Source organism: Ursus maritimus, unplaced genomic scaffold (assembly GCF_017311325.1).
Source record: "Ursus maritimus isolate PB19 unplaced genomic scaffold, ASM1731132v1 scaffold_24, whole genome shotgun sequence".
NCBI classification, from domain to species: Eukaryota; Metazoa; Chordata; class Mammalia; order Carnivora; family Ursidae; genus Ursus; species Ursus maritimus.
Genome location: NW_024424897.1, coordinates 30,630,045 through 30,642,081, shown reverse-complemented (window position 1 = coordinate 30,642,081; position 12,037 = coordinate 30,630,045). Strand labels below are relative to the sequence as shown.

Here is a 12,037-nt window from a genome sequence, read left to right as displayed (position 1 = left end):
AGCCAGCCTGCGGGGTCCCCTGCATGGGACATTTGTGGAAGGCAAAAAGACCTTATGCCCCTTGTGTCTCTGAAAAAGAGAGCTCTTTACCTGCCATCATAGGCGCCTGCACCTGGCCAGTCACATCCCTCACCACACAGTTGTTTTTTGCTGTAAATCTCTTTATTGTTAACTATGTCATCCGTACGGAGGAGCAAACAGAACATGTGTACGGTTGCAGGTGTCATTATAAAGTGGACAGCCACCACCAGGTTCAGAAGATTACTCAGGTCTCCAGAAGCCCCTTGGGACCCACCCCTCCTCACATTCCCCTCCCCCCTTTGCAGATGGCCACCACCCTAATTTGTGGAAATCTGAAAATCATTTTTTGCTACTCTGTTCAATGTGTCTGCTATTTGTCTATCGCTAAGCAAGCCCCTATTTTTGAAGTTTATATAAATGGAATTACATTGTATGGTCTTCTTGGAGTGCTCTTCCCAGCCAAGGGGTGAGCTGAAGTAGTGGTACAAGGGCCCACTCATTTCTGCCCAAGTGCAGGACCCCTTGACATGGGCAGTCTTTGCTTCAGAGCTCCATGTTGGGCTGCCAGAGACTTTGACTGGTCTGCACTCGGTCTTGTCCATCTGCAGGTGATAGTCCCCCGTAAACCTCTCTTAGCCTCAGTCCCATGTCAGCCTCTGCTTTCACCCATGCTGTAACCAAGGGCAACATCTACTTCATAGAAATCCAAACTTTCTGATCAGCTCATACCTGGGTCCAATACAGACTCCACCCCTTCCCAGCTCTGTGACTCTGGGCAAGTTACGTAAACTTTCTGAGCTTTTTCTTCTCACATGTAGAATGGGTGATAAGTAATGTGGGGCTCAAGTGAGATATTTATAGAATGTGTCCCGGAATGTGAAGCACAGAGTAAGGGCTGAATAAAGGATAACTATGGTATATCCACAGACCACACACCAACCAGCCACTTGACATTTTCCATAAGGTTGTATCAGAAATCGGTTCACTATATTGTGTAGTAGATCTCTGACATTCATGAGGACTACACCCATTATCCTTATGAAACCCCAAACTACCAAATGCCCCCAGCACATACTGTCACCCATAAAATGAAATAAAGTACAACTGAAAATTATACATGACTCTTTTAGATCCTTACCAGTTCTATAAATAGGGAACTAAACCTTTATACAGCTGTTAAGTTATGCCAAAGCAATTTGGTGAATTGTTTCTTTTGTTTGCATTGAATTTCATCACATCAGAGGCCTGAGTCACCTCTGAATACCGCCCTTTTAATAAACCCAGACATCTGAAATTTAACATGCCCAAACCTGTTCCTCCCACAACCTGCCTCACTTCGGTAGATAATTCCGAGCCAGAAAATAGGAAGCCATCCATGGCACCTCCCTCCCTCTCCTTCCCACCTCCAATCCAGTAGCGTGCTTTGTCTATTTGTTTTCCTTTCAAAATGCCCTGAACCCACGCACCTTTTTCCAGCTCCACGGATGCCACTCTGGCCTCTTCTCTTTCAAGAAGCTCCTAACTGGCTTCCTCTTGCATTTAGAATGACCACAATCTTTGCCAAGGCTTAGAGGCTCTGCATGAGCCGGGCCCTGCCCCTCCCCAATACCACCTCCACTCCCCAGACACACCTGAGTGCCAAGCTCCTCTTGCTGGAGGACCATAGGCACTTCCTGTGCCTGGCACTCCCCTCCACCTACTCTGCATTGCACGCTCCTTTTCTTCCTTCAGGTCTGGGCCTACACAGCACCTATTCACCACCACGCATGGCCTCCTCCCATTTCTGTTAACCCAGCAGCCTGGTCATTTTTTTTGCTTTTGCCTGCATCCCAATTTGTCATATTTATTTGTTTATTGAAGGCTTTCTTCGGCGTGTTGCAGTTTCTTCGAGTACACCAGTCTTTCGTATCCCTTTTGTTCGTCCAGGGCCAAACCCAGCACTGGCCATAACCACAGGCTTCGCGAACATCTGTCGGATGACTTTTCCAGCTAAGAATATCTATTTTATCTCTAACGGTCATTTTCCCCTATTGCAAAAGCCATACCTTTCCATTGTAGAAAAGACGATAAAATACAGATCGAAGAAAAGGATAAGACCGTGTTATCCCACATTTGGAGCTAGCCCCCACTGGTCTCCAGATACCTTCTTCTAGGGCAATTATCATGCATGTCTAGCCACCTATATAGGGATATATATGCTCCCAAGTCCTTCAGCTTTCTGTGGGCACTCTTTAATGGCCAAACAGAACCTCTTGGTCCCCACGCACACCCTGAGGGAAATCAAGCCTTCGGGAGGGGCTGTAATGGGGCTTGGCATCCTTGTTTACGAGGAGTAAAGAGTACGGATGCCAGCATTCAGGGACAGCCTCTGGGGAGGTCCCCGGAAGCAGGGGAGGCGCGGCTCTCACGGACAGCAACCCAAAGCTGGAGGAGAAGGGGAAACAGACGGCTCGTAATAAATGTGTTTGACTCCGTGTTTCCCATCTTAGCCAGTTTATGTTTCCTAGTGCTTCTCAAGACAGCCCGTCGTGCTTCTCAAGAACTGACCCCGTCCGATTTCAGCCAACCTGCCTGGCAAGATCTAGGCCGAGGCTAACGGTGTGTCTGGACAACACAGAACAATTACCAGCAAGTGAGTTCAACTTCAGCCAAACTTAACCGAATGTGGGAAAAGTCTGAAAAGTCTAGGAGACCCCAGAGCTGTTTAGAATATGTGTGTCATCGAGCGGAGTGGAGCAGGGAAGCCACTGGGCCATTTCACGATCAGACCAGAGGGACAAGATGTGGCCAGGCGCTTTTCGTGGTAGTTCATCTTCCCGGCAACCCTGCAGGGCAGGGGAGGTGTTTTTCACCCCTTCACCGGGAGGTTAAGTCATGTGACCAGAGTGACACAGCTAGAGGGGCAGAGCTAGGATTGGAACCAAATCTGTTTGACTCCAGAACCGAAAATCTTTCTGTGGATCAGAGAGATAGATAAAAGGATAGCATCAGCATTGCCGAACTTGAGGACGGCTCATGGCATGGTCCTGTGGCGTTAGTAATGAAAATAACAACTAATATTCCTGGCCTGGTGCTACAATTCCTATGTCCGTAATCACACTTATTCCCCCTGATATAAAGGAGATGCTATTGTATTTGTCTTGCTTTTGCACATGAGGAGATTGAAGTCCAGAGAATCAGAATAATTTGTCCAGGGTCGAGTCAATACCTGTGCTAGAATTCAAACCCAGAGACTCTTGCTGCAGGACACACCCCTTTAAGGCCCACGCAGTGCTCCCGCGAAGAGGAACAGAGGCCAGCAGCTTTTAGACACTAGCTGCAGCAGCTCCAAACTCCCGTCCAGGGGGGACGTGACTGTCCAGATAAGGGAGGCGGGAGCTATGGAGTCAGGCGGCGCTGAAGCCCCCTCTAGCCTGGCGACCTCACGGGGGGCTGCCCCTCAACTCCGCTCCATGCCTCCCCTTCTCCACCCAGAATACCTTTGGCTGCCATCTCCTTCCTGCCATTTTCCAGGACCGTGATGTGAATGCACAGAGGAACAAAAGCGCCACAGCCTTGCTAGGGCTTTCCCACCTCCTGTGTTCTCTCTTTTGTTCACCCCATGTCGACAGACCGCAGAACTCAGCACTCCTCAGTTTCCAGAAAGACGGTGTTCACCCACGCGCACAAGAGGGGGCACCACCAGCTTGAATGAAGACTTGAAAGCGCAGCTGGGGAAGGGGACCTGCAGCCCACGACTCACAGAAAACCCTTATTCCACTTTCATTCTTCAACCCTTCTTTCCAGCCTGCTATCCATTTTATGGTCATCCCCCTCTTGGCCTTTTCCCCGCGCATTTCCCCTGCCCTCTGGGGTGGCAGATGGTGGTCCAGAAAGCCCTTTTCTCTTCTCTGTGTCTTTGCTTCTCACTTTCCCCTCACCCCCTGGGCACACACAGATTCCTCTTGGAGACTTGTTTGGGTTACCCACTATCTTTTTTTTTTTTTTTTCAACTTAAGTAAGCTCTACACCCAATGTGGGGCTCGAACTCAGGCCCCTGAGATCAAAGTCCCATGCTCTAGCGACTGAGCCAGCCAGATGCCCCAACCACAGCCTTTTCTCATCCAGTACATCCTTTGGGCCCTCCCTCTAGCCCAAGTAATGTGTGCAAATATCTGTTCCAAATAAGAGCTGTTCTGTCCCTGCTCAGAACGCTGGTTAATACATGAGCTCCCTCTCCTGCCCCCTGCCCTCGCAGCTCTTCCGGAAGAGGACAGCCGGAGAGTCTAGCCAGAGCGGTGGCGCCTGTCTTGGGGGGTGGGGAGGGGCTGTTCAGCTGCCTTTGCCTGCACTGGCCTTTTCCCCACTTCCTCCCTTTTGAAAGGTCATTGGCTTCAAAGGTCTCAGCAAGTTTGTCCTGAGCTCCTATTTTTCCATCTGTGGGTTTCTAGCTCCTCCTAACAGCGAGAGGGATTTGTCTCTGGTGACGGCTGCCAAAGGTAGTGGCAGGAATCTCTCAGAGAGCAATTACCTTGAAGAGCCTTCCCTGGAGAACAGGCTCTTTCTCTTCCAAATTGGAAAATTCTCATATTGTGCCAATTAGTCCGGAGGGCACTTGGCACTTTACCAGCAGAAACGCTAACAACTCTTAAAGGGATAGTGAGCGAGGCACAGAGACACCCTTCCCTGTGCCGTGGCAGCAGGCAGGTGGTTTTTTGAAAGCACAAGGTAATAATGAGCCGTTATCCTGGCAGAACACACTGGAACATAATGCTAAAACCCATCACCGATTCAGGTACATTGTGGGACTTACCCACCCTGCCCCTGCTCCCCAAGAGAGTATAGATTTCATTGCCAGGGTCTCCTTTACCCTAGAGGAGAAATATCTATTCTGAAAAAGACTTATAATACGAGAAACCTCCTAAAGTCCATACATAAATGGACAATTTGACCTGCTGAAGTTTAATGATTTATCGTAATAAGAGACTGGCCAAAGATGGTTGCATGTTTCTTTTTCATCATATTGGCTTTGGGCTGCACTGCATGATTTCTTTTGAGACAGATTTGCTCCCTCTGTTAGGCTTTGACTAAAACAACACTTCGCTTTCTTTGCTTTCCTCAGGTGGGTGGCAACTGACTGGAGTAGTCCAGAGGTGTGCAGACTGGCAGAGGACGGCCGGCTCGGGCTCACATGTTGCCCTATGCAAAATCACAGACTGCATGGCCGCTCTTCGGCTCGCTCGAGAGAGGACCGCACGGCTGTGCACACACACCGGAAGCTTCAGTCCATAGTGAGTTAGGTGGGAAGACGGAATCTTGCAGAAGCTGGCCAGACCCCTCACATGTGGTTTGGTAGAGGGGACAGTAAGCAGGGAGTTTGGAAAAGTGAGAGAGCTCTGTACACCAGAGGACATCACATTAAGCTAACCCGACGTCCCTACTCAATTCTGCAGAGGGTCACCTGTGTACAGCTCTTTGCTTTTGAGTCTGACCCTGACTTTCACTGCTGACCCGTTCTAACTTTGGCAGGAAAGAGCAAGCACCAGGATCGCTCTAAACATCACAGCAAAATACTGCACTCCCCTCGCAACGCCCACAAATAACTTTTTTTTTTTTTTTTTAAGTAATCTCTACACCCAACATGGGGCTCAAACTCACGACCCTGAGATCAAGAGTTGGACGTTTTACTGACTGAGCCAGCCGGGCGCCCCAATAACCATCTTTTTTTTTTCTTTCTTTTTTTTTTTAGGAACAAAAAAACCCTGATTCCCCAATCCTAACATATTTTAGATCTGAGTCCCAAAGTGTGTTTTCAGCAGACTTGATTTACTGTAACCAAAGTACATTCTAACACAACCTTCTTTGGACTTGGCGTTTGCTTCTTTTTTAGATTGGCATTTTTATTTTAAAATATTTTCTCAGTGGTTTCCTTTTCCTAGCCCAGATGAAAACACGGCTTGACTTGAGCTTTTTAGCAAATTAAAACAGGTTATTCTTCTAGGAGCAGAGTTAAATGTGTTCCCAGAGAGATGCCAAATGCCACTTTATTTTTGGTTGCAGTTCTCTCAAGAGGGCCTTTTAATAGTTCTTGGAGTGGGGATGGTAATCTCTGGAAACAGGATAAACGGGGAGAAGATTACCCTGCCCCAAGTCCTTTCTTTTCCTTTACACTCGAGGCAACTATATTAGAGGTTGGACGTAGTGAATCTCACAGTTGAACTCGGAATTACCTGCTGCTGCTACTAGATTTTGTGTTGGGATCAGGAAGACTTAAGAAGCGAAACCTAATGATATGGTCTCAAAATACATTTGAAATGTTTCCCCTGGCAGTAATTCTCAATGTCTCTGGGCTTTTGAAACAGAGTGTAGCAATGCCATTCGTAGTTTCTAAAACCACACTGTATTAGAACTGGGTTTGGCTTTATGTGGTAGAAAGCCCAAACAACCAGGGGCTTAAGATAGAACTTTCTTTCCTTTCCATGCAGAGACGGAAGTGGTGGAAAAGTGGAATGGTGGCTGTATTCTTCAGAGTTCTCAGGGACCCTGGCTTCTTCCAGCTTCCCTCCCCAACATGGCTGTGCTTTGGTCCTTATGCTCATTACCCCCAAAAGGTGGCATCCACTTTCTAGCCAGTAAAATGAAAGAAAGGAAAAGAGAGGGCAAAAAACACCTGATGGGGAAGGTTTCCAGCCACGACCAGGAGAACACTTCTGCTTCTATTCCATTGGCCAAAGCTTAGTCACATAGTCACGCTGAGCCTCAAGGGAGGCTGGCCAATGTAGTCCTTTTTTTCTAGACAGCTGTGTGCCCAGTTAAAAATCCTATTTTTTGTCACATACTCTGTGGTTTCTATTCTTAAAATTCATCAGTGTCTATCAATTTATCTTGAAAAAATGGGAACACCTCCTGAGATTACTGTATAACATTGCAAGATGACATAAAATCAGTATTAGAAATGCCCCACACAGGGGCGCCCGGGTGGCGCAGTCGTTAGTCGTCTGCCTTCGGCTCAGGGCGTGATCCCGGCGTTGTGGGATCGAGCCCCACATCAGGCTCCTCCGCTATGAGCCTGCTTCTTCCTCTCCCACTCCCCCTGCTTGTGTTCCCTCTCTCACTGGCTGTCTCTATCTCTGTCGAATAAATAAATAAAATCTTTAAAAAAAAAAAAAAAAAGAAATGCCCCACACAGATGGGCAGGGGGCAAAAAAAAAAAAAAAAGAAAGAAAGAAAGAAAGAAAGAAAAAACGAAAGAAAGAAAAAAGAAATGCCCACTCTTTAAAATATTCATTCTCTTTTACCAGTAATTTTGCTTTTGGTAGTCCATAGTCATTAAATACCTCTAAATACAGAAAAAGTTTTAAACAAAAGCATATTCATCACGCGGTTATTTATAATCACACAACAAAATGGAATTAGAATGCCAAAATATGGGGGATTGAGGACATCAACTGTGGCATATGTTCTTAATGAGCTATTATGCACCTGTTAAAAATTAGGTTTACAAAGAGTCCACAGTAACAGAAAACTGCTTATCCTGTTAAATAAAAATACAGAGATATAGATTTGCAGTACAGGGCGCCTGGGTAGCGCAGTCGTTAAGCGTCTGCCTTCGGCTCAGGGCGTGATCCCGGCGTTCCGGGATCGAGTCCCACATCGGGCTCCTCCGCTGGGAGCCTGCTTCTTCCTCTCCCACTCCCCCTGCTGTGTTCCTTCTCTCACTGGCTGTCTCTCTGTCAAATAAATAAATAAAATCTTAAAAAAAAAAAAAAAAAAGATTTGCAGTACAGTTACAACTAACCTAGAGAGAGAGGGCAAAAGAATATATAAAAACAGCCAAATACTGAAAACCAACCCCAATGACCTCTTTGGCTAATGAGACTTTCAATAACTATTTTTTCTTACATTTCTTTATTTTCCAATTTGTCCTACAATTATACTTACTGTTTTATTAGAAATAACTATAAATCCTATTTTCTGATCCTTCTAGGTACCTACCTTCTACCCAGCTCATAGGGCTCAGTTTAATCCTTCTTCCTACCTAAAATCTTCCCCTGATCCTTCCCTCTCCCCGGCATCACTGTTAATACCACTTGTAATGGAGAGTACTACTTTGACTTCCAGCGTCAAGGGGAATGCTCTGCTAGAGAAGTCTTGGGCTCCTTGGCAGTTACAGTGCCATCCTGTGACCCAAGCACACTGATCACATAACATAAAGCATGGGATAGGCTTTAAAAATAATCCACTTTGGGGGGTGCAGTCGGCTAGCATCCAACTCTTGATTTCGGCTCAGCTCATGATCTCAGGGGGGCTCCATGCCGAGTGTGGAGCCTGCTTAAAATTCTCTCTTTCCCTCTCCCTCGGACCCTCCCACCCTCATTGTGTGCTCTCTCTTCTCTCTCTCAAAAAACAAATAATCATAATCCATTTTTGTGGAGTGGAAGTTAGCATAGGCAAAATAAGTTTGTTCATGAGCTGATCATTGTCCAAACAGAATGATGGGAACATGGCGGTTCATTATACTGTTGTCTCTACAATCTTATTTGTTTGCCATTTTCCATAATATAATTTTGTGAAAAATGGTACCTAGGATTTACTCCAGTTTCTGAAATTGGCTAGCCAGACCATGTCAACCTTCATTCAACTGAGCATTAACAACTGTGAACAAAGCAGTGAAATTTAAGACAGGAGGCAAATACGAATTAGGTGTCACTTGTAACATTTAGGACTGCTTCAGTTGCAAGTGAAGGAAAATCTAACTCAAAATGGTTTAAGCAATTCATCGGATCCCAGAGGAAGAGTTGGAGAATACTTCTCCCTTCAAATGTTATTTGATACAGGGCCCAAATACGTCGTTGCTTTGGGACTCTTTCTCTCCATCTCTTGGGCTCTGCCCTGTGCCAAGTAAGCTTCATCTTCAGGTTTCCTGATGTGTCTCCTGAGGGTCACATCCGTCCTGGTTCAAGCCCCGCAGAAAAAAGGTAGCATTGCTGTTGGTCCCCCAGAGGGCTCTCCCCAACCACGCACATGCGTGCACACTCTATCGTACATCCTTGTATCCTGCCGTCATCCAACGCAGTCCCTGCACGTGGACCGGGTTCAACAAATGCTTCTAAATGCTTCTTTGAATGGACGACTGTTTGCCAGTGTGCAACAAGGAGATGAGCCAGCCAGACTCAGAGGAGGAACTCTGCACCACCCCAGGGGGAACAGTCTTTCACTAGGCCTGTCTGATGACTAATGTCTGTTAATACCGTGGGGGATAACACCATTTGCAAGTTTCCCAAGGGATTAGCATTTACCAAAAACAAAACAAAAACAAAAACACCTTCCTCCTTCTGGGGAATGATAGCAGCTAATGCTGACGGAGGGTTTATTGTATGCCCTTCACACTTAACCATCACAACAGCCTTATGATTCATTTTTTAATTTAATTTTTTAAAGTAATCTCCACCCAATGTGGGGCTCGAACTTACAACCCCGAGATCAAGAGTCTCACACTGTACCGACTGAACCAGCCAGGGACCCCGATGGTGATTATTATTATCCCCAAGTTACAAATGAGATTGAGGCACAGGTCACCTGGGTAGCAGTGACCTGAACCAGGACTGAATCCAGGTAATCTGGCTACAAGATGATTCTTCTAACTTTTCTTTCTTCTTCTTCTTCTTTTTTTTTTTTTCCAAAGATTGTATTTGAGAGCACGAGCAGGGGGAGGGGCAAAGAGAGAGGGAGAAGCAGGATCCCCCCTCAGCAGGGAGCCCGACGTGGGACTCGATCCAAGGACCCTGGGATCATGACCTGAGCCAAAGGCAGACGTTTAACCGACTGAGCCACGCAGGCGCCCCTCTTCTAACTTTTCTGCTTCCTGGTGTTGGAGATGCTTACTTCCAAGCACTCCTTGCTGAACACCACTTTCAAGTTTCTTCCTGCTTCTCGAAGTTCTCTTGCAAGTCCTCCTCCTCTGCCTGGCTGTTCAGCGTTTCACGTTCCCATAGGGTTCTTCCGAGGCCCCCCTCTCTCCTCAGTCTAGACTCCCCCTGGGCCATCTCATTAAGGCCCCTGGATTCAGTGGCCATGAGTAGCAGGGTAGCATTTGACTATGTGCAACAGAAAAAGTGACTCTACTAGTTTAACCAAACTAGTTATTTTGGGGGGGGCTTATTTTTTCAGTAAAACTGAAAATACGTGATGGGGGCTGGCACAGCAGCTCTACAATGTCGTCGTTGTCCCAGGGACTCCCTTCTGTTCTTCTGCACCATCCTCCCGTGTGGCTTGCATTCGCATGCTCGTTTTGTCTTCTATCACAAGACAGGTGCTCTGCTCTAGCAAGTTTGCGTTCTGGGCAGACAGGGGAAAGACAAAAACGCACCCGAGGGGCGCCTGGGTGGCTCAGTCGCTAAATATCTGCCTTTGGCTCAGGGCGATCCCAGAGTCCTGGGATCGAGCCCCACATCAGGCTCCTCCGCTAGGAGCCTGCTTGTTCCTCTCCCACTCCCCCTGCTTGTGTTCCCTCTCCGCTGGCTGTCTCTCTCTCTGTCAAATTAAAAAATAAAATAAAATAAAATCTTAAAAAAAAAAAACACCTCACCTGAGTCTCATCCATCCCTTTGTATAAAGTATCCTGGTAATCCGTCCACCTACTTCTGCTTACCTCTCATTGGGCAGAGCCGGCCATTCCTAGCAGCCAGGAAGTCGGGGAAGGCATCCTTAACTAGGCACACTGCACTCTGAACAAATGTAAGACTGATAGAATGAAGAGAATTTATATATGTACAATGGACTATTATTCAGCCACTTGCAACAACATGGATGGACCTTGAGGGCACCATGCTAAGTGAGGTCAGACAAGGAAAGAGAAATACCGTATGATATCACTTATATGTGGAATTTTAAAAAGCTCAACTCATAAAAACAGAGAATAGAATGGTGGTTACCAGGGCTCAGGAGATGGGAGAACTGGGGAGACATTTAAGGTTACAAACTTGCAACTAGTAAACAAGTTCTGGAGACTGAATGCACAGCATCGTGATGATAATCAATAACACTGTGTTATAAGCTTCAAAGTTGCTAAGAGACTCGATCTTAATTGCTCTCCCCATGAAAAAGAGATGACAATTATGTGAGATGAAAGAGGTGTTAGCTAACGCTGCTAGAGTAATTATAGTGCGGTGTCCAAATGTAGCAAGCCAACACGGTGCACGCTTTAAACGTACGCGCTGTGATGTCTGGTATATCTCCATGAGACCACAAGAGGGGGACTGATACTGGACAGGCAACCAACACGCCATTGATACACCGCTGATCCCAAGTCCACGATTCTATCCCAGACCTCTGCACAGCTGAAGGGGCGCTTACAGTCCCCGGCTGCCAGAGCCTTACTTTCCTGGCTCTCCCTTCTGGATCTACACCCCCGCCTTCATTAGGGTCCAGCTTTGTTGACCTTTGACACCATCTGCTGTTAAGGCACGTATTCTCTGCCCTTTCCTTACAGGGTCTTTTTGATTTTCAAATACCTCTTCCTTTCTATTGCAAATCAAAAGCTATGGTTCCTAATGTTTCTTTGTCCTCCTCCTCTTCCTCCTCCTTTTTTTAAGTAGTGACTACAACCGCAGACAGCCCTGAGATCGAGAGTAGCATGCCCTACCAGCTGAACCAGCCAGGTGCCCCGTGTGCATTGTTTTAATAGCTCCAATCCTTCCTTTCCTCATTCATTCGCTTAAAGTAGGCTCCGTGCCCAATGTGGGACTTGAGCTCATGACCCCGAGATCAAGAGACGCGTGCCCCTCGGACTGAGCCAGCCAGGCGCCCCTCTCCAGGCATTTTAGATGTCCCTGGATGATTGGTGAAGGATCATACGCTCAGTAAGATACAGAAGAAAATCACAAGGATTAACATTTCAAAATATTGTCTTGCTGTAGATGAAGAATGCTCGTGGCAGTACCTGTAAAGAGAAGCTAACCGAAACATAAAGATGAATGACACGAACCATTATAAATCAATTTCATAGAATTACTCTGAGTCCAGAAAATGGGAACTA

The 12,037-nt window shown here is 46.7% G+C and overlaps 1 long non-coding RNA gene across 3 annotated transcripts in view; it reads left to right on the top strand.

Annotated features, from left to right (window-relative positions):
- LOC103667368 overlaps positions 1-5,116 on the top strand; it is a 43,144-nt gene extending 38,028 nt beyond the window's left edge. The window contains exons 4-5 of one of the 3 annotated variants that reach the window (XR_005837456.1): positions 2,511-2,653; positions 3,496-5,116. This is a non-coding gene — a long non-coding RNA (uncharacterized LOC103667368). Of the gene's footprint in view, positions 1-2,510 lie in introns of all 3 variants that reach the window. The other 2 variants (XR_005837455.1, XR_569757.2) reach the window with 2 other exon arrangements.
- Positions 5,117-12,037: the final 6,921 nt, after the last annotated feature.